We start from the raw sequence: 18,092 nt of genomic DNA, 5'->3' as shown, positions 1-18,092 counted from the left end.
TAAAGCAGATTGAAGCAGGTTTTCCTCTAGGTAAAGCAGACTGAAGCAGGGTTTCCTCTAGGTAAAGCAGACTGAAGCAGGGTTTCCTCTAGGTAAAGCAGACTGAAGCAGGGTTTCCTCTAGGTAAAGCAGACTGAAGCAGGGTTCCCTCTAGGTAAAGCAGACTGAAGCAGGGTTCCCTCTAGGTAAAGCAGACTGAAGCAGGGTTTCCTCTATGTAAAGCAGACTGAAGCAGGGTTTCCTCTATGTAAAGCAGACTGAAGCAGGGTTTCCTCTAGGTAAAGCAGACTGAAGCAGGGTTTCCTCTAGGTAAAGCAGACTGAAGCAGGGTTCCCTCTAGGTAAAGCAGACTGAAGCAGGGTTTCCTCTAGGTAAAGCAGACTGAAGCAGGGTTTCCTCTAGGTAAAGCAGACTGAAGCAGGGTTTCCTCTAGGTAAAGCAGACTGAAGCAGGGTTTCCTCTAGGTAAAGCAGACTGAAGCAGGGTTTCCTCTAGGTAAAGCAGACTGAAGCAGGGTTTCCTCTAGGTAAAGCAGACTGAAGCAGGGTTTCCTCTAGGTAAAGCAGACTGAAGCAGGGTTTCCTCTAGGTAAAGCAGACTGAAGCAGGGTTTCCTCTAGGTAAAGCAGACTGAAGCAGGGTTTCCTCTAGGTAAAGCAGACTGAAGCAGGGTTTCCTCTAGGTAAAGCAGACTGAAGCAGGGTTTCCTCTAGGTAAAGCAGACTGAAGCAGGGTTTCCCTCTAGGTAAAGCAGACTGAAGCAGGGTTTCCTCTAGGTAAAGCAGACTGAAGCAGGGTTTCCTCTAGGTAAAGCAGACTGAAGCAGGGTTTCCTCTAGGTAAAGCAGACTGAAGCAGGGTTTCCTCTAGGTAAAGCAGACTGAAGCAGGGTTTCCTCTAGGTAAAGCAGACTGAAGCAGGGTTTCCTCTAGGTAAAGCAGACTGAAGCAGGGTTTCCTCTAGGTAAAGCAGACTGAAGCAGGGTTTCCTCTAGGTAAAGCAGACTGAAGCAGGGTTTCCTCTAGGTAAAGCAGACTGAAGCAGGGTTTCCTCTAGGTAAAGCAGACTGAAGCAGGGTTTCCTCTAGGTAAAGCAGACTGAAGCAGGTTTTCCTCTAGGTAAAGCAGACTGAAGCAGGGTTTCCTTGTGTTGTAGGTTGTTGGAAGTGGTAGTCATTCAAAAAATTATGTCAACTATTATTTCACACAGAGTGAGTCCATATAACTTATTATGTGATTTGTTAAGCCCAAGCTCACTTCTGAACTAATTTATGCTTGCCTAAACAAAGGGTGTGAATACTTATGCAATTACCATTTTAGTTATTACATTTTTGTTTAATTTGTAAAGATTTGTAAAATTTTCTTTTCACATTTAACATTATGGAGTATTCTTTGTAGATCAATTACCAAAAATTCTAATTCAATCTATTTCAATCCCACTTTGTAACGCTACAAAGTGTGAAGACAGTTGAAGTGGACTTTCTACAGGGCTGTAGCTTCTCTGTTTATTGGACTGAATGAAGAAGAAATGGCCTTAATGCAGATGTTAAGAAATGGCCTTAATGCAGATGTTAAGAAATGGCCTTAATGCAGATGTTAAGAAATGGCCTTAATGCAGATGTTTAGAAATGGCCTTAATGCAGATGTTTAGAAATGGCCTTAATGCAGATGTTAAGAAATGGCCTTAATGCAGATGTTAAGAAATGGCCTTAATGCAGATGTTTAGAAATGGCCTTAATGCAGATGTTAAGAAATGGCCTTAATGCCGATGTTTAGAAATGGCCTTAATGCAGATGTTAAGAAATGGCCTTAATGCAGATGTTAAGAAATGGCCTTAATGCAGATGTTTAGAAATGGCCTTAATGCAGATGTTAAGAAATGGCCTAAGAAATGACCATAATAATATTTTTCTTTTTAAAAAAGTGCAATCCGCAGTTGAAACAATAACAAAGTACCCCGTTTGTGTAAAAAGCTTAGAGAGATGGGTTTTGGAGGACAGGAGTCTGCTGAGTGGAGGACGGCTCATAATGACTGGAAGGGAGCCAATGGAATGGCATCATGGAAACCATGTGTTTGATGGATTTGATGCCATTCCACTATTTCCGCTCCAGCCATTAACATGAGCCCGTCCTCCCCAATTAAGGTGCCACCAGCCTCCTGTGGTGTGGAGAAATGTGACCTCTGTCACGTGTCCTCCTGCTCCGGTGCTCGACGTCGCCGGTCTACTAACCACCGGTCCTGGCATCATTACGCACACCTGGAAACCATCGTTACGCACACCTGGCAACCATCGTTACGCACACCTGGCAACCATCGTTACGCTACCTGGCAACCATCATTACGCACACCTGGCAACCATCATTACGCACACCTGGACTTCATCACTACCCTGATTACTTCCCCTAAAAATGATCAAAGACTCTAGCCACCCTAGTCATAGACTGTTTTTTTGCTACCACCACGGCAAGCGGTACCGGAGCGCGAAGTCCAGGTCCAAAAGGCTTTCTAACAGCTTCTACACCCAAGCCATAAGACTCCTGAACAGCTAATCAAATGGCTACCCCCAGCAGAGAGAACAGTCTATGACTAGGGTGGCTGGAGTCTTTGACAATTTTGAGGGCCTTCCTCTGACACCACCTGGTATAGCGGTCCTGGATGGCAGGAAGCATGGCCCCAGTGATGTACTGGGCCGTACGCACTACCCTCTGTAAGCTCGCAATGAGTCACTCAGCCACGGAGCAGGAAGGGAGGGCCGAGCCGGCCGGGAGGAAAGGGGACAGTGTGAGTCATAGGATGCGGAAAGGGAGGAGAGTAGGGTCAAAGAGACAGAATCAGGAGACAGGAGGGAGAAGGATTTAGCAGAAGGGGGAGATGATAGGATAGAAGAGGAGAGTGTAGTGGGAGAGAGAGAGCGAAGATTGCAACGGCGCATGACCATCTGGGTAGGGGCTGAGTGGTTAGGGTTGGAGGAAAGGGAGACAGAAAAGTGATCAGAGACCTGGAGGGGGGTTGCAGTGAGATTAGTAGGAGAACAGTAGGAGAACAGCCTCCATTAAAGATGAGGTCAAGGATATTGCCTGCCTTGTGAGTTGGAGGGGACTGGGAAAAGGAGAGTTGGAAAAAAAAGAATCGAAGACGTCGGGAAGTTGTAGTCGCCAAGTACGAGGAGCGGTGAGCCATCGTCAGGAAATGAGCTTATCAAGGTGTCAAGCTCATTGAGGAACTCTCCAAGGGCACTCAGTGATCCAAGATGGTATCGTGTCGCGTCGAATGCTGGTGCTCATTGCTGTCAAACAAAGGAGTCCGCTCATACTGAACCTGGATCATAAGTTTTATTTATATCACAAGCTTTCAGCATGAGTTACAGACTTGCAGGGTCTGGAGAGCAGTGTCCTCGAATTCTAATGGCTGCTCTGACTCCCTCTTTGTCTAGCTCATACTTATAAACAATGGCAGAATATGGGTTGCTCCCTCTTCCGTCCAATCACCGGTCTCCCCTGGGGCGTCACCCTACAACTGCTACTTTTGAACTAAGATAAACATATTTTCTTTGTCCCTCTAGAATAGTCATAATCTTTAATACACTACATTTCCCCCCTTCGAGACTAACTAAAAGTCTCGAAAACAAACAGAATAGGATTATGACCAGTAACAATTTATCTTATTGAGTATCTTTAACATTAAACCAAAAACATTCTCCTCTAGAGTGTAAATACCTTTCTATGAAATATGAATAACTGTTTATGAAGTGTGAATACATTACTATGAAATATGAACAAATCTGTATGGAGTGTGAATACCTTATTATGAAATATGAACAAATCTTTATGGAGTGTGAGAGCGAAAAACTGTCCGGCAACCTTCGTTCCAAATCCATCCATCAATCAAGACAGTAAAATTCTCTCACGGTCCCTCTGCCCCAGGCAACCACCTAGGTACTCCCGATAAACTCATAAATCCCTATCAATGCATTTGAAACTATGATGCAATTAAATATACATGTAAGCCCCTGCAAACAAAATCCTATCCAAAAAATGTCCACTCTAAGGCTGGTCAACCCATCGGATCCTACAGTGGACCTCTCCCTGCCTAGACTCCCTGTCCATAAGCATCAACGAAATAAACAAAAACATCTAAGATCCCCACATGTATTCAATAACATCAAATATCATTCTACAAAAATTAATACCTAAGAATATGACACAAATTATTTATTACACATGCAAATATGTCTATATTTCATTGCAGACACTGGAATGTAGTCCACTACACTTCATCTCCCCGTAGTCTCCTCTTCCAATGTATTGTTGATGATGTAATCGGAATCTTTCCACACCTTCTTTGTTCCATCTCCTCCAGTCATTGTCCTTTCATATTGTCCCTTCATATTGTCCTTGTTTGAGTATTTCAATCTCCACATGTTCCCCCAAATGCTTCTGGAAGAAAAGAAAAGACCAAACAGTATCTTTTGCAAAACAACCCTTTCAAATTAAACATCAATATCAACTAAGAATATAAAAATTATATATAAATGATGTATGAATCAATATAAATGATAGAATAATGAAATAGGATAATACGATTCATTCATACACTTCCCCCCTTTGATTCATACAATCATACTAAAATCACCCTAATATTGAATTTTTTTTGAAAAATTATCAAATATTCAAAAAGGATATTTATCCATTCATACTCCATCCAGACCCCCTTGTCCATCTTCATCCAGATCAGGAACAGTCAATAACGGCATCTGAGTGTTGTCTCCAGGCATCACTCTCCAACCTATCTCAATATCATAGCTTTCTCAAAGGTCAGTAACAAATTACAAACCTCACACACAGTGCTATCAAAACTGCTATTAAAATATAATCCATCACTGCTCCTACTGGCCTACCTGATCTTGCAACCAAGTCTTCGCTGACCATCCAGCTCCTTCAGATCTACCAAATGCATCCCTTATATTCTTCAATGCATATATAACCCTAGTGATAATATCTGAACTATCTGGACTCAAAGTATAACTAATATTATCAATATGATCTTCCCAAATGTTACACCATACCATGGAAAACGTCCCCCCTTCTCCCTAAGATTTATCCTTCAATGATAGGCTTGAAGACTATGACATGTCGCCATGTCTCTTTTCACCCTATTTTCAACCCTAGTTTCAGATTGATCTGTGTCCGGTGCTACCCCTCTTATAATGGTAGAAACCTCATATGGAAGCTTCAACGTTGACATGTAACAACATCCTATCCATCCATAGGGTAAGAATATATATGCTTCATCACCACAAACCCTCCAAATATCTCTAAAATTCCCAATAGTCACATTGTCAGGCAAAAGCTAATCTTTTAACCATCAAAGTCCTGCTCTTCTTACTAACTGGAACATAAAAAGTAACATATTTCTCATTACTACCCTTAAGGTCATGCTTACCCAAAGTTATCATATAATCATCACAATCTGATATTCCCATAAACATACCCTTTCCATCATATGTTTTATTAGAACAAAAACAACTTTTAGCCCTCAATGGTTTCACCTCCAATGCTTCAGGGTTCGCTGTTACCTGATTTTTCTTCCCATTTAACAAATGCACACAAGTTAATTCACTTAACCAAGAACACCTAAACCTAGGCTTACACAAATGTTTTGACAACGACATTATTTTATCTGTTACTGATTGTTGTTGCTGATACAACAGTCATGACAAAGCATAAGATTGACACATACTTGATAGAGGTCGAGCGACCGTCTCTAAAATGTTTGACTGGAATTCTCAACAGACATGGACCCTCAAGATTCCTCACTGATCTTACAGAATGAGCTGCTGGAACCAAAGATTCCTACCTGCCCACCTATCTCTAATTTTCACAACAGAAGAATCAAACCCATCCATTTAGTTTCTCTCTTCCCTAACGAGTGGTACTGATCAGATACCTCTCCTTGTCTGTCATTAAAATCAAAGACCTCATCCTGTACCTCCATGATAGTATCCTTCACTATTTCAGATGAATCTATATTGTTCTCTACTACTATCTGCTCTCCTATTTTAACCCTATTTGTACTATCATTGACAGCACTCTCCATCCGTACCATAAACCCCTGAGTCCTTCTTGCTACCCCCTTTAATTTCAGAAAAGTTGTTGTCGGTGTCGGTGTCATACTTCCTACATTTGTTATTGCCATCGTATCATTAATCCCTTCCAAAGTTACCATTAAAGTAGTTGATTTAGTTGATGTATTAACACTCTTAACTACTTCTAGTGCGAAAGTTCCCGATATCCTTTGTGTATTATCTACTGTTGGAGTGGCTACTGTAATCTACTCCTCCTGAACTCCTTCGGTGACTGTGGAATCTTCAACAGATTTCACATCTTCCATTTTAAGCGTCACTTTACGAATTACATAGCCCTTTAACCAATAATTCGTAACCGGAACAAATTTTAATGCTTGCACTAGATAAGTACACATATATTCTCCCTGATCTTTCTCTGTAACATTACGCAAAATAAATGAACAATCACTCATAACCCTCTTCCACTTCATATCGTTGTACAAAATATACTTCCTTTGACTAGGTGCAACAGCTTCTACATCTGGTCCTGATAACAATACTTCTTCTCCATAATTATCTCTCCATGTGGGAGGAACGTCCCCATCCTAACCCTAATAACAGTCTTTTCCTCTAAAATTGGTGCTGGAGCTATTGGGTTCCCTTATAATCAAATGCGATATATTTATGGCTTTAATAACTATCAATGTTGAAAGAGTTAAATTGCTTCTCACTGTTGTTTTAATAGACTTAAGTGTTAATGTCCTTATTGTTACTTCATCTAGTTTCCCCAAAGCTTTGAACTCTTTGCTTGTACTTCCATCTATCACCACTAGTGTCACTTTTTCAACTCTCAGTCCTACCTCTAATCCCTGACTTTCAAACTTTTGATTATAAAAAATACACCTACAATTACCTTGATCTTCCTACTCTAAAATGTCCTTCACCACTGTTCTCTGTCTTACTACTAACGTTGAAACTTAGCTTACTGTCTTAGAATTCCTTCAACCCTAGTTCTCCTAACTTTTTTAATCTAATCTTTTCTCCTAACCTTTAAAAACCTTTTCCACTGATTTATTCACAAAATCCTTTACCACCAAATTTTTAGAATAGGTGATTGGGAAGTTCCCACTTGCTTCTGACTTCTTTACACACAGACTTGGCAAACGACTAAACACCTTTTAGCCTAGCCTGAAATCTCTTGGTGTAGGAATGTAACCCAGAATAACAGTCACCTCTTTTAACTTTATTTCCCAGACAGATTGTCTAATAGGCAGTCTAATAGATTATCATCCTTCCTATGATATTATCTTTTTAAGCAAATATGATTCCCAAAAACCCTACTTTTTAAAATCCTCTACTAGACAGTCATCTAGTGTACACCTTATTGTACAGTTCAATTTACACAATGCATCTCTTCCCAACAATGCAATAGGTATATGTTCTAATATTAGTATGTCTATTTTAATTTCTCTTTGAGTTTTATAGCAGAGCTCCATTGGTTCCTTAAGAGTAATTAACTGTTTTACTACCTCAAATCCCTATCCTAATTAGTTAATTTTACATAGTGAGATGTTTAACCTCTTTAGGCTGAACACAGATAAGTTTTTCCACTATTCACCATCACTTCTCATAGTCCTTTGTTTTTACTTCAATTGTTAGATATTTTCTCTTCTTCTCTAATCGGTGCTATCAGCTGACACCCCCCTTCGTATCTTCTAGGCTCTAGACTCTTTGCTCCGGCCCCCTGTAGGGGTTCACCTGGAGAACAGGTGATTTTGACTTGCCCCTGTATCTTCCTCTGAAATTCCCTCTGATGTTTCCTCCTGACTTGTTGCACTCACAGGTAAAGTGACCAATCTGTCCACAATTATAACACTCTTCTGAAAGTTGCTGGAAGTGTAGCTGAAATCTTCCTCCTCCTTCTAAGCCTTCTCGTCCTCTTCCTCTCCAATTCTGTGTCTATCCAGAAACTGGCTGTGGATATGGAACACCTGGTACCCCCCTTGGTGGCTGGTACAATTGCATTTGATCTTGTTCAGTTGAAGCTGTAACAGTGATTGTTGATTTGGTTCACTCTGATTCTTCATAACCAAAGCTTCTCTTCTCCACCAGTTGTATGATTGAGTTCTCTGAGAGTTTCTTGATCCTGTTCTTTCTTGCTGTTGACATATCAGGATTCTTCAAAAGCTTATATTCTAAGTTCTGTCCTCGAAATATCATCTTCCATCATCTTCTTACTATTGGCCTTTCCTTGACCTCAATGTATTATTCTTCTCCTCCAATTCTTGGGATTATTTTCTCAGCAGGTTTTCTCCTTCTGTATCTTCTCTTCTTGAGTTGTTCATCCAGTTGTGTTACTTCTTCTAAACTAGTCACTTTATCCAGGCATGATAAGCATCGGTCTATATCTTCTTCTATTTCTTCTGTGCCAGTCCTTGTAGGACAAACTCCTTTTGAATACACAGCACCTTTAGTCTCCTCTTTATCGCTGTCTTCATCTGAACTCGAATCTCTAGTATCCTTATTTCCTCTCTTGCCAACTTCCTTCTGATCACAGAGTCATATCCACCCATGATCTCTTCTCAATCACTCTGATCTTCATCTTTATCATCTTCTTCAAGTTCCATCTTCCTTAACCTCACTCTTCTCTTCCAGACATCTCATTTTCTTCCTTCTGGAGTTTTGGATTCATCTTTCTGGTCGTTTCTGCTTGTCCTCTATCTATTATTTGTTCATCTTCCTCTCCGATGCAACAATCACCCTGCTGGATGATCACTGGAAGCTGAGGATAAACATCCCTAAGCTCTACTTCCTTCTCGTAAGGTGGGTGTCTTTTTGCTGAATCCGTATGTGAGAAAGGTGTACTAACTTCTGCCATTAGTTTTTCTGTCGCCTTTCCTTCCTTTAGCATTTTCTCTATACCTCTGTTTATCTTATCGCTGGAATCTTTTATCAGTTTTTGTTTGAGAATGAAGGGCAACTTTTGTTTCATTTGCCGGATAACCTAACACTACTTTAGTTAAAGGATTACTATTTTGTACTATATCAACCGGTGTAATCACCTTCATAGCCTTGATGTCGTTTTTCCCCATTGTAACAACCCTTTTATATTCCTTTATCGTGAATTATTTTATTTTAGACTATATAGCCTATGGCTTCCCCCCTTTAATTATTAATATAAACTAAACAACCCAAAAAAAATATATAAAAAAATATGACTATCAAAAAATTCTATTCAAAAATGTATTCAAAAAATATTTTTTATTAAAATAAAAAATCAATGTAAAAAAAATTCTATTAAAAATTATGAATAATTAAAACCAATTTTTTATTTCTATATCCTATCTTACCCATTTATCAATTAGTGGCTATCTTACCACAACCCATCAGGAAAGTAAATGTAAGTTAGTCAACTTCAAAGCAATCCCAAAAACAAAGCCTTCTAACCTTACAACACTACAATTCCCATAAACCCCCTTGCTCTATAAGCACCTAATTATCTTAATTTTACAGAATAATGTCAGTCCTTGATTCCCAACACAATTCCAATCAAACCCAAGTGATGCCAGAGACTCTAAAATGCAATTTTTAATGAATCAGTATTTGCCAAGCCTCTGTGAAATTGTCATAACATCAAATATCCTGTAGGGGAAGATTTTGTAACCAGACCAGTACCAAAACCTTTTTGACTTGATCCTCTGTCGCGTCACGTGACGTGTACGTCAGCACCCCCTCTCTTTCTCTCTCTCTCTCCATTGTTCCTCTCATATGACAAAAGAACAGAGACACAGGAAAAGATTTTAGTAGTTAATGCAATACTGAGTTACTTCAACCATATTCAATATTCCCCCACTCACATTCGCTTTAAGACTTAATTCTGGACTAAATAGATCGCTCAAAAACATTTTGATTTTATTTTAATCCGTCATTTAATTTAATTCATTATAATCCGTCAACATATATCTAATTTATAAATTCACTACCTCTCAACAAATAGTTTCATTTTCGAACAACAGTCACTTTAACGATTAGAAGATTCGTGTCCAAATCTCTCTTGTCTGTGGCTATTTCTCTGTCTCCCCCTGCAGCCCACAGCCCCACAGAAATATGACACTTTACCCACAATCCCGTGTTGTAGTTTTAGCAAATCCCCTCGTGTTGTAGTTTTAGCGCCGTAAAATCAAGCGCATGCGCAAATCCATTTAACAATACGATTGCCAGCATTCTACCTCGGTTCTCTATTTTACACTTATAGTCAGACAATAACACTTAACAGAGCTCACATTTGCGTAGAACTCTGAATTCCACACACACAAACACATTTAAGAGGGTTATCCCATCGCAATGGGACCTCTAAGGACACCCGTTAGCATGTAGCACGCAACACAATTAGCATTTAGCCTTAGCATTTAGCATTAGCCGCTATGTACAATGTGGCATGAAACCCAGCCAGCATTTAGCATTAACATTAGCCTTAGCCTTTAGCTAACTGTGGCCTACCCCACGCAACAAGCATCCTGCACTGCCCTTTCCTTTTGACTTATTTTCCTACCGTTTGTGCTACCGTGGATTTAATGACAATCTACCGAGAAATTACACCCAAGTGGACCCCCCGTCGGATGAAAGTCGAGCAATAATCACAATCAGATAAATTTCATCAACCCGAGTTTTCTTTAAAACACACCGACTGCACATTCTAACGCGCAACCGGATTTGTCGGCCCATTCTAAATGGCCCCCCTGGGGTCTTACGCGGTACAGTGCTCTAATGTATACGCATATCTGCCTTAATTGTACATCTACATTTACATTTTAGTCATTTAGCAGACGCTCTTATCCAGAGCGACTTACAGGAGCAATTAGGGTTAAGTGCCTTGCTCAGGGGCACATCGACAGATTTTTCACCTAGTCGGCTCGGGGATTAGAACCAGCGACCTTTCGGTTACTGGCACAACGCTCTTAACCACTAAGCTACCTGCCGCCCAATGCGTTTACCAATGCAACCACATTTTAGAATAATTATTACAGACTCCTAGTCGACCGCAAGAGCACCCCATCCGCACAAAACCCAAGTAATTTAAACGGTACACCTTTCAGTGCCCTTTCATAAACCAGCCAAACAACTAAACGCCCAATAATTTGTGAGGAATCTCACCTTAGCCGGGTTGAGCGGTAGTCACCTCGCGATTCAGGAATGGGACAAAGAACGATGCATACAGATCCCGGACGAGCCCCCATTTATCGTGTCGCGTCGAATGCTGGTGCTCATTGCTGTCAAACAAAGGAGTCCGCTCATACTGCGCCCGAGTGGCGCAGTGGTCTAAGGCACTGCATCGCAGTGCTAGCTGTGCCACTAGAGATCCTGGTTCGAATCCAGGCTCTGTCGTAGCCGGCCGCGACCGGGAGACCCATGGGGCGGCGCACAATTGGCCCAGCGTCGTCCAGGGTAGGGGAGGGAATGGCCGGCAGGGGATGTAGCTCAGTTGGTAGAGCATGGCGTTTGCAACGCCAGGGTTGTGGGTTCGATAAAATAATGTATGTGCTAACTGTAAGTCGCTCTGGATAAGAGCGTCTGCTAAATGACTAAAATGTAAAAATGTAAATGTAATACTGAACCTGGATCATAAGTTTTATTTATATCACAAGCTTTCAGCATGAGTTACAGACTTGCAGGGTCTGGAGAGCAGTGTCCTCGAATTCTAATGGCTGCTCTGACTCCCTCTTTGTCTAGCTCATACTTATAAACAATGGCAGAATATGGGTTGCTCCCTCTTCCGTCCAATCACCGGTCTCCCCTGGGGCGTCACCCTACAACTGCTACTTTTGAACTAAGATAAACATATTTTCTTTGTCCCTCTAGAATAGTCATAATCTTTAATACACTACAATGGCGTAGCAGTGCGGTCGTGGTTTTATTCTGTGTCCTAGTGTAAATATCCAGTTTCTTGTTTTTTTGTCTATTTTGTATATATTTCTCAATTTTACTTTTCATTCTTTAACTAAATATACTTTCCTGCAACCCGCCTCACCCAACGTGGAAAGGATTCTATTATTTCTTTATAACTTTCATCAAGAACCTTAAGCTGAAACTAGTCTAGCTGCAACTGAATGGCTACTTGCTATTAGTCACCGTTAGCGTCTTCACCATTGTCCGTGGCCTGCACTATCCACCAGCCAGCTCTGGCCTGGACAATTCGTCGGCCAGTCTGCACAGCGTGCTATCGACCCAGAGCATATCGGACTTTCTGCCGGAATCACTGGACCCTAGCGCCGGATCATCGCAACCAGCTAGCTGCAACCTGTTGTTGGCTAATTACCATTGCCCCATAGCAAGCACCAGTTAGCCTTGAGCTAGCCTCAGGCCCATCTCCCGGCTATCTACCTCTCTGTCAACCGGACGGGACCTCCTAGTGTTGACACTGAGCCCCGCCGATCCAACAGGACTGGTTTGCCGACGAAATCGTCTGATGTGGTTTCAACAGGCTTCCCGTTGTGACGACCACGAAGATCCATCTGCTAGCCCCGGCCCGCTAGCACACGCAAACTACAACTGTGCTTCCTGCTAGCTGTGCTGAAGCACCAATTTGAACTGCTCTCGGACTCACATATTGCTGTTCACTGGACCTTATGATCACTCAGCTGCACAGCTGATGCCTGCTGGACTGTTCCTTTACACGGTACCCTGTCCTGTTTATTCTGTTTAGCCTCAGCCCAAACTTTATCGCTATTACCAGTTGTTGTCTTAGCTCTCTCTAATAACACCTGTGATTGCTTAATGCCTCTCTCCCATGTCAATATGCATTGCCTATTGCTGTTTGGGTTAGTTCTTATTATACCATTTCACTCTAGAACCCCAAGTCCCTCTCAAACTGCCTTAAATAGTTCCTTTGTTCCACCCCCCATACACGCCGAGACCGGCTCAATCGGTGCCTCCAGTGATGCTATCTCTTTCATTGTTACCCAACGCTTAGGTTTACCTCAACTGTACTCATATCCTTCCATATCCTTTTCTGTACATAATGCCCTGAATCTTTTCTACAACGCCCGGAAATCTACCCCCTTTATTCTCTATACCCAACGCACTAGAAGACCAGTTCTTAAAGCCTTTAGTCATATCCTTATTCTACTCCTCCTCTGTTCCTCTCGTGATGTAGAGGCTAAACCAGGCACTGCAGCCCCCAGTATCACTCCTACTCCCCAGGAGCTATCATTTGTTGACTTCTGTAACCGTAAAAGCCTTGGTTTTCTGCACGTAAATATCAGAAGCCTCCTTCCTAAGTTGGAGTTATTCACTGCGTTAGCACACTCCGCCAACCCTGATGTTCTAGCAGTGTCTGAATCCTGGCTTAGGAAGGCCACCAAAAATTCGGACATTTCCATCCCCAACTATAACATTTTCCGTCTAGATAGAACTGCCAAAGGGGGTGGAGTTGCAATCTACTGTAGAGATAGCCTGCAGAGCTCTATCATACTATCCAGGTCTGTGCCCAAACAGTTTGAGCTTCTACTTCTAAAAATCCACCTTTCCAGAAATAAGTCTCTCACTGTTGCCGCTTGCTACAGACCGCCCTCAGCCCCCAGCTGTGCCCTGGACACCATATGTGAATTGATTGCCCCCCATCTATCCTCAGAGTTTGTACTGCTTGGTGACCTAAATTGGGATATGCTTAACACCCCGGCCATCCTACAATCTAAACTAGATGCCCTCAATCTCACACAAATTATCAACGAACCTACCAGGTACAACCCTAAATCCGTAAACATGGGTACCCTCATAGATATCATCCTGACTAACTTCCCGCTAAATACACCTCCGCTGTCTTCAACCAGGATCTCAGCGATCACTGCCTTATTGCCTGCGTCCGTAACGGGTCCGCGGTCAAACGACCACCCCTCATCACTGTCAAACGCTCCCTAAAACACTTCAGTGAGCAGGCCTTCCTAATTGACCTGGCCCAGGTATCCTGGATGGATATAGATCTCATTCCGTCAGTAGAGGATGCCTGGTTGTTCTTTAAAAGTAATTTCCTCTCAATCTTAAATAAACATGCCCCATTCAAAAAATACAGAACTAAGAACAGATATAGCCCCTGGTTCTCCTCAGACTTGACTGCCCTTGACCAGCACAAAAACATCCTGTGGCGTACTGCATTAGCATCAAATAGCCCCCGCGATATGCAACTTTTCAGGGAAGTTAGGAACCAATATACACAAGCAGTTAGGAAAGCAAAGGCTAACTTTTTCAAACAGAAATTTGCATCCTGTAGCACTAACTCCAAAAAGTTTTGGGACACTGTAAAGTCCATGGAGAATAAGAGCACTTCCTCCCAGCTGCCCACTGCACTGAGGCTAGGAAACACTATCACCACCGATAAATCTACAATAATCGAGAATTTCAACAAGCATTTTGCTACGGCTGGCCATGCTTTCCACCTGGCTACCGCTACCCCGGCCACCAGCTCTGCACCCTCCGCTGCAACTTGCCCATGCCCCCCCCCCCCCCCCCCCCCCCCGCTTCTCCTTCACACAAATCCAGACAGCTGATGTTCTGAAAGAGCTGCAAAATCTGGACCCCTACAAATCATCTGGGCTAGACAATCTGGACCCTTTCTTTCTAAAACTAGCCGCCGAAATTGTCGCAACCCCTATTACTAGCCTGTTCAACCTCTCTTTCGTAACGTCTGAGATCCCTAGAGATTGGAAAGCTGCCGCTGTCATCCCCCTCTTCAAAGGGGGTGACACTCTAGATCCAAACTGTTACAGACCCATATCCATCCTGCCCTGCCTTTCGAAAGTTTTTGAAAGCCAAGTTAACAAACAGATCACCGATATTATAACCGCAATCGATAATAGACAGTACTGTGCAGCCGTCTTCATCGACTTGGCCAAGGCTTTCGACTCTGTCAACCACCGCATTCTTATTGGCAGACTAAATAGCCTTGGTTTCTCAAATGACTGCCTCGCCTGGTTCACCAACTACTTCTCAGATAGAGTTCAATGTGTCAAATCGGAGGGCCTGTTGTCTGGACCTATGGCAGTCTCTATGGGGGTGCCACAGGGTTCAATTCTCGGGCCGACTCTATTCTCTGTGTATATCAATGATGTCGCTCTTGCTGCTGGTGACTCTCAGATCCACCTCTACGCAGACGACACCATTTTGTATACATCTGGCCCTTCATTGGACACTGTGTTAACAAACCTCCAAACGAGCTTCAATGCCATACAACACTCCTTCAGTAGCCTCCAACTGCTCTTAAACACTAGTAAAACTAAATGCATGCTCTTCAATCGAACGCTGCTGGCACCCGCCCACCCGACTAGAATCACTACTCTCGACGGGTCTGACCTAGAGTATGTGGACAACTACAAATACCTAGGTGTCTGGTTAGACTGTAAACTCTCCTTCCAGACTCACATTAAGAATCTCCAATCCAAAGTTAAATCTAGAATCGGTTTCCTATTTCGCAACAAAGCCTCCTTCACTCATGCTGCCAAACATGCCCTCGTAAAACTGACTATCCTACCGATCCTTGACTTCGGCGATGTCATTTACAAAATAGCCTCCAACATGCTACTCAGCAAACTGGATGTAGTCTATCACAGTGCCATCCGTTTTGTCTCCATATACTACCCACCACTGTGACCTGTACGCTCTTGTTGGCTGGTCCTCACTACATATTCGTCGCCAAACCCACTGGCTCCAGGCCATCTATAAATCACTGCTAGGCAAATCCCCGCCTTATCTTAGCTCATTGGTCACCATAGCAACACCCACCCGTAGTATGCGCTCCAGCAGGTATATCTCTCTGGTCATCCCCAAAGCCAACACCTCCTTTGGCCGCCATTCCTTCCAGTTCTCTGCTGCCAATGACTGGAACGAATTGCAAAAATCTCTGAAGCGGGAGACTCTTATCTCCCTCACTAACTTTAAGCATCAGTTGTCAGAGCACCTTACCGATCACTGCACCTGTACACAGCCCATCTGAAATTAGCCCGCCCAACTACCTCATCCCTATATTGTTATTTATTTTGCTCATTTGTACCCCAGTATCTCTATTTGCACATCATCTCTTGCACATCTATCATTCCAGTGTTAATACTAATTGTAATTATTTTGCACTATAGCCTATTTATTGCCTTACCTCCATAACTTGCTACATTTGCACACACTGTATATATATTTTCTGTTGTATTTTTGACTTTATGTTTTGTTTTACCCCATATGTAACTCTCATATGTAACTCTGCTTTGCTTTATCTTGGCCAGGTCGCAGTTGTAAATGAGAACTTGTTCTCAACTGGCTTACCTGGTTAAATAAAGGTGAAATAAAATAAAATAAATAAATAAAAAACCTGGTGGGAGGGAGGAGAAGATGGAAAAGAGTTTCCTAGGGTTAGAGGCAGAAGCTTGAAATGTAGAATGGTAGAAAGTGGCTTTAGCAGCGGATACAGAGGAAGAGAAGGTAGAGAGGGAGGGAAAGGATGATAGGACCTACGGAAGTTTAGTTTTCCTCCATTTTTGTTCAGCTGCCCGCAGCCCTGTTCTGTAAGCTCGCAATGAGTCACTCAGACACGGAGCAGGAGGGGAGGGCCGAGCCGGCCGGGAGGAAAGGGTACAGTGCGAGTCATAGGATGCGGAAAGGGAGGAGAGTAGGGTCGAAGAGGCAGAATCAGGAGACAGGAGGGAGAAGGATTTAGTAGAAGGGAGAGATGATAGGATAGAAGAGGAGAGAGTAGTGGGAGAGAGAGAGCGAAGATTGCGACGGCGCATGACCATCTGGGTAGGGGCTGAGTGGTTAGGGTTGGAGGAGAGGGAGACAGAAAAGGAAACAAAGTAGTGATCAGAGACCTGGAGGGGGTTGTAGTGAGATTAGTAGGAGAACAGCCTCTATTAAATATGAGGTCAATGATATTGCCTGCCTTGTGAGTTGGAGGGGACTGGGAAAAGGAGAGTTGGAAAAAAAAGAATCGAAGACGTCGGGAGGTTGAAGTCGCCAAGTACAAGGAGCGGTGAGCCATCATCAGGAAATTAGCTTATCAAGGTGTCAAGCTCATTGAGGAACTCTCCAAGGGCACCTGGTGGGCGATAGATGACAATGTTAAGCTTGAGTGGACAAGTGACAGTGACAGCATGGAATTAAAATGAGGAGATAGACAGGTGAGAGAGGGAGAAAAGAGAAAATCGCCAGTTAGGAGAAATGAGTAGCCCTGTGCCACCACCATGATGACCAGATGCTCTTGTGGACTCTGAGAGAAAACGTAGTCAGATGAAGAAAGAGCAGCTGGAGTAGCAGTGTTCTCTGGGGTGATCCATGTCTCCGTCAGGCCCAAAAAGTCAAGGGACTGAAGGGCAGCATAGGCTGAGATGAACTCTGCGTTCTTGACCGTAGATCGGCAGTTTCAAACGCTGCCAGAGACCCGGAATTACACATGGGTCTGTGAAGCCTACATCAAGAGGAGCCAACAGGTATAGAAAACACACACATAGTTGCCAAAGCTACAAAAAGAGCAAAATTAGATAATCTGAAAATAACTAGGTAAAATACAGAAGTGAGAAAATGGTGTGGCGCCTTTCCTCGAACAACTCGGCAGAACTCTTAGTTCTGCTGAGAAACCAGGGATACTGAGGTACTAACACGGATTTCTGATTGCCTAGCAACCACTCCACCTCCACCTTCAATACAGTCCACTGATTACCAAAAACAGATCACAAGGTGCCCTGCCCCTTAATCCTGGTTGATGTGTCAACAGTAATATGCAAATTATGAGCAGTCAGCAGTTCACACACCAAGTAGACCACAGATAAAAAGAAAAAATGATATGTATCACTCCTGGAGATATCAGGAGTCCTCTAGCTATAGAATAAAGTCCAAAAATGGATGTAGCAACTTCAGATTTAAAAATAAACGCTTTGTCTGGGAAAAAAATAAACGTGTTTTATTTTTCTCTCAACTGCGATACCCACTCCAGTCAGCAGATGGCGATGTGTGTCTTTCAGGCGATGCTACCAGTGTGACGTATAATCTAGTGGAC

Source organism: Coregonus lavaretus (genome assembly GCF_964263955.1).
Source record: "Coregonus lavaretus genome assembly, contig: HAP1_SCAFFOLD_47, whole genome shotgun sequence".
Lineage (NCBI taxonomy): Eukaryota > Metazoa > Chordata > Actinopteri > Salmoniformes > Salmonidae > Coregonus > Coregonus lavaretus.
The sequence above is the reverse complement of the archived record's forward strand: the minus strand, read 5'-3'. Positions refer to the sequence as shown.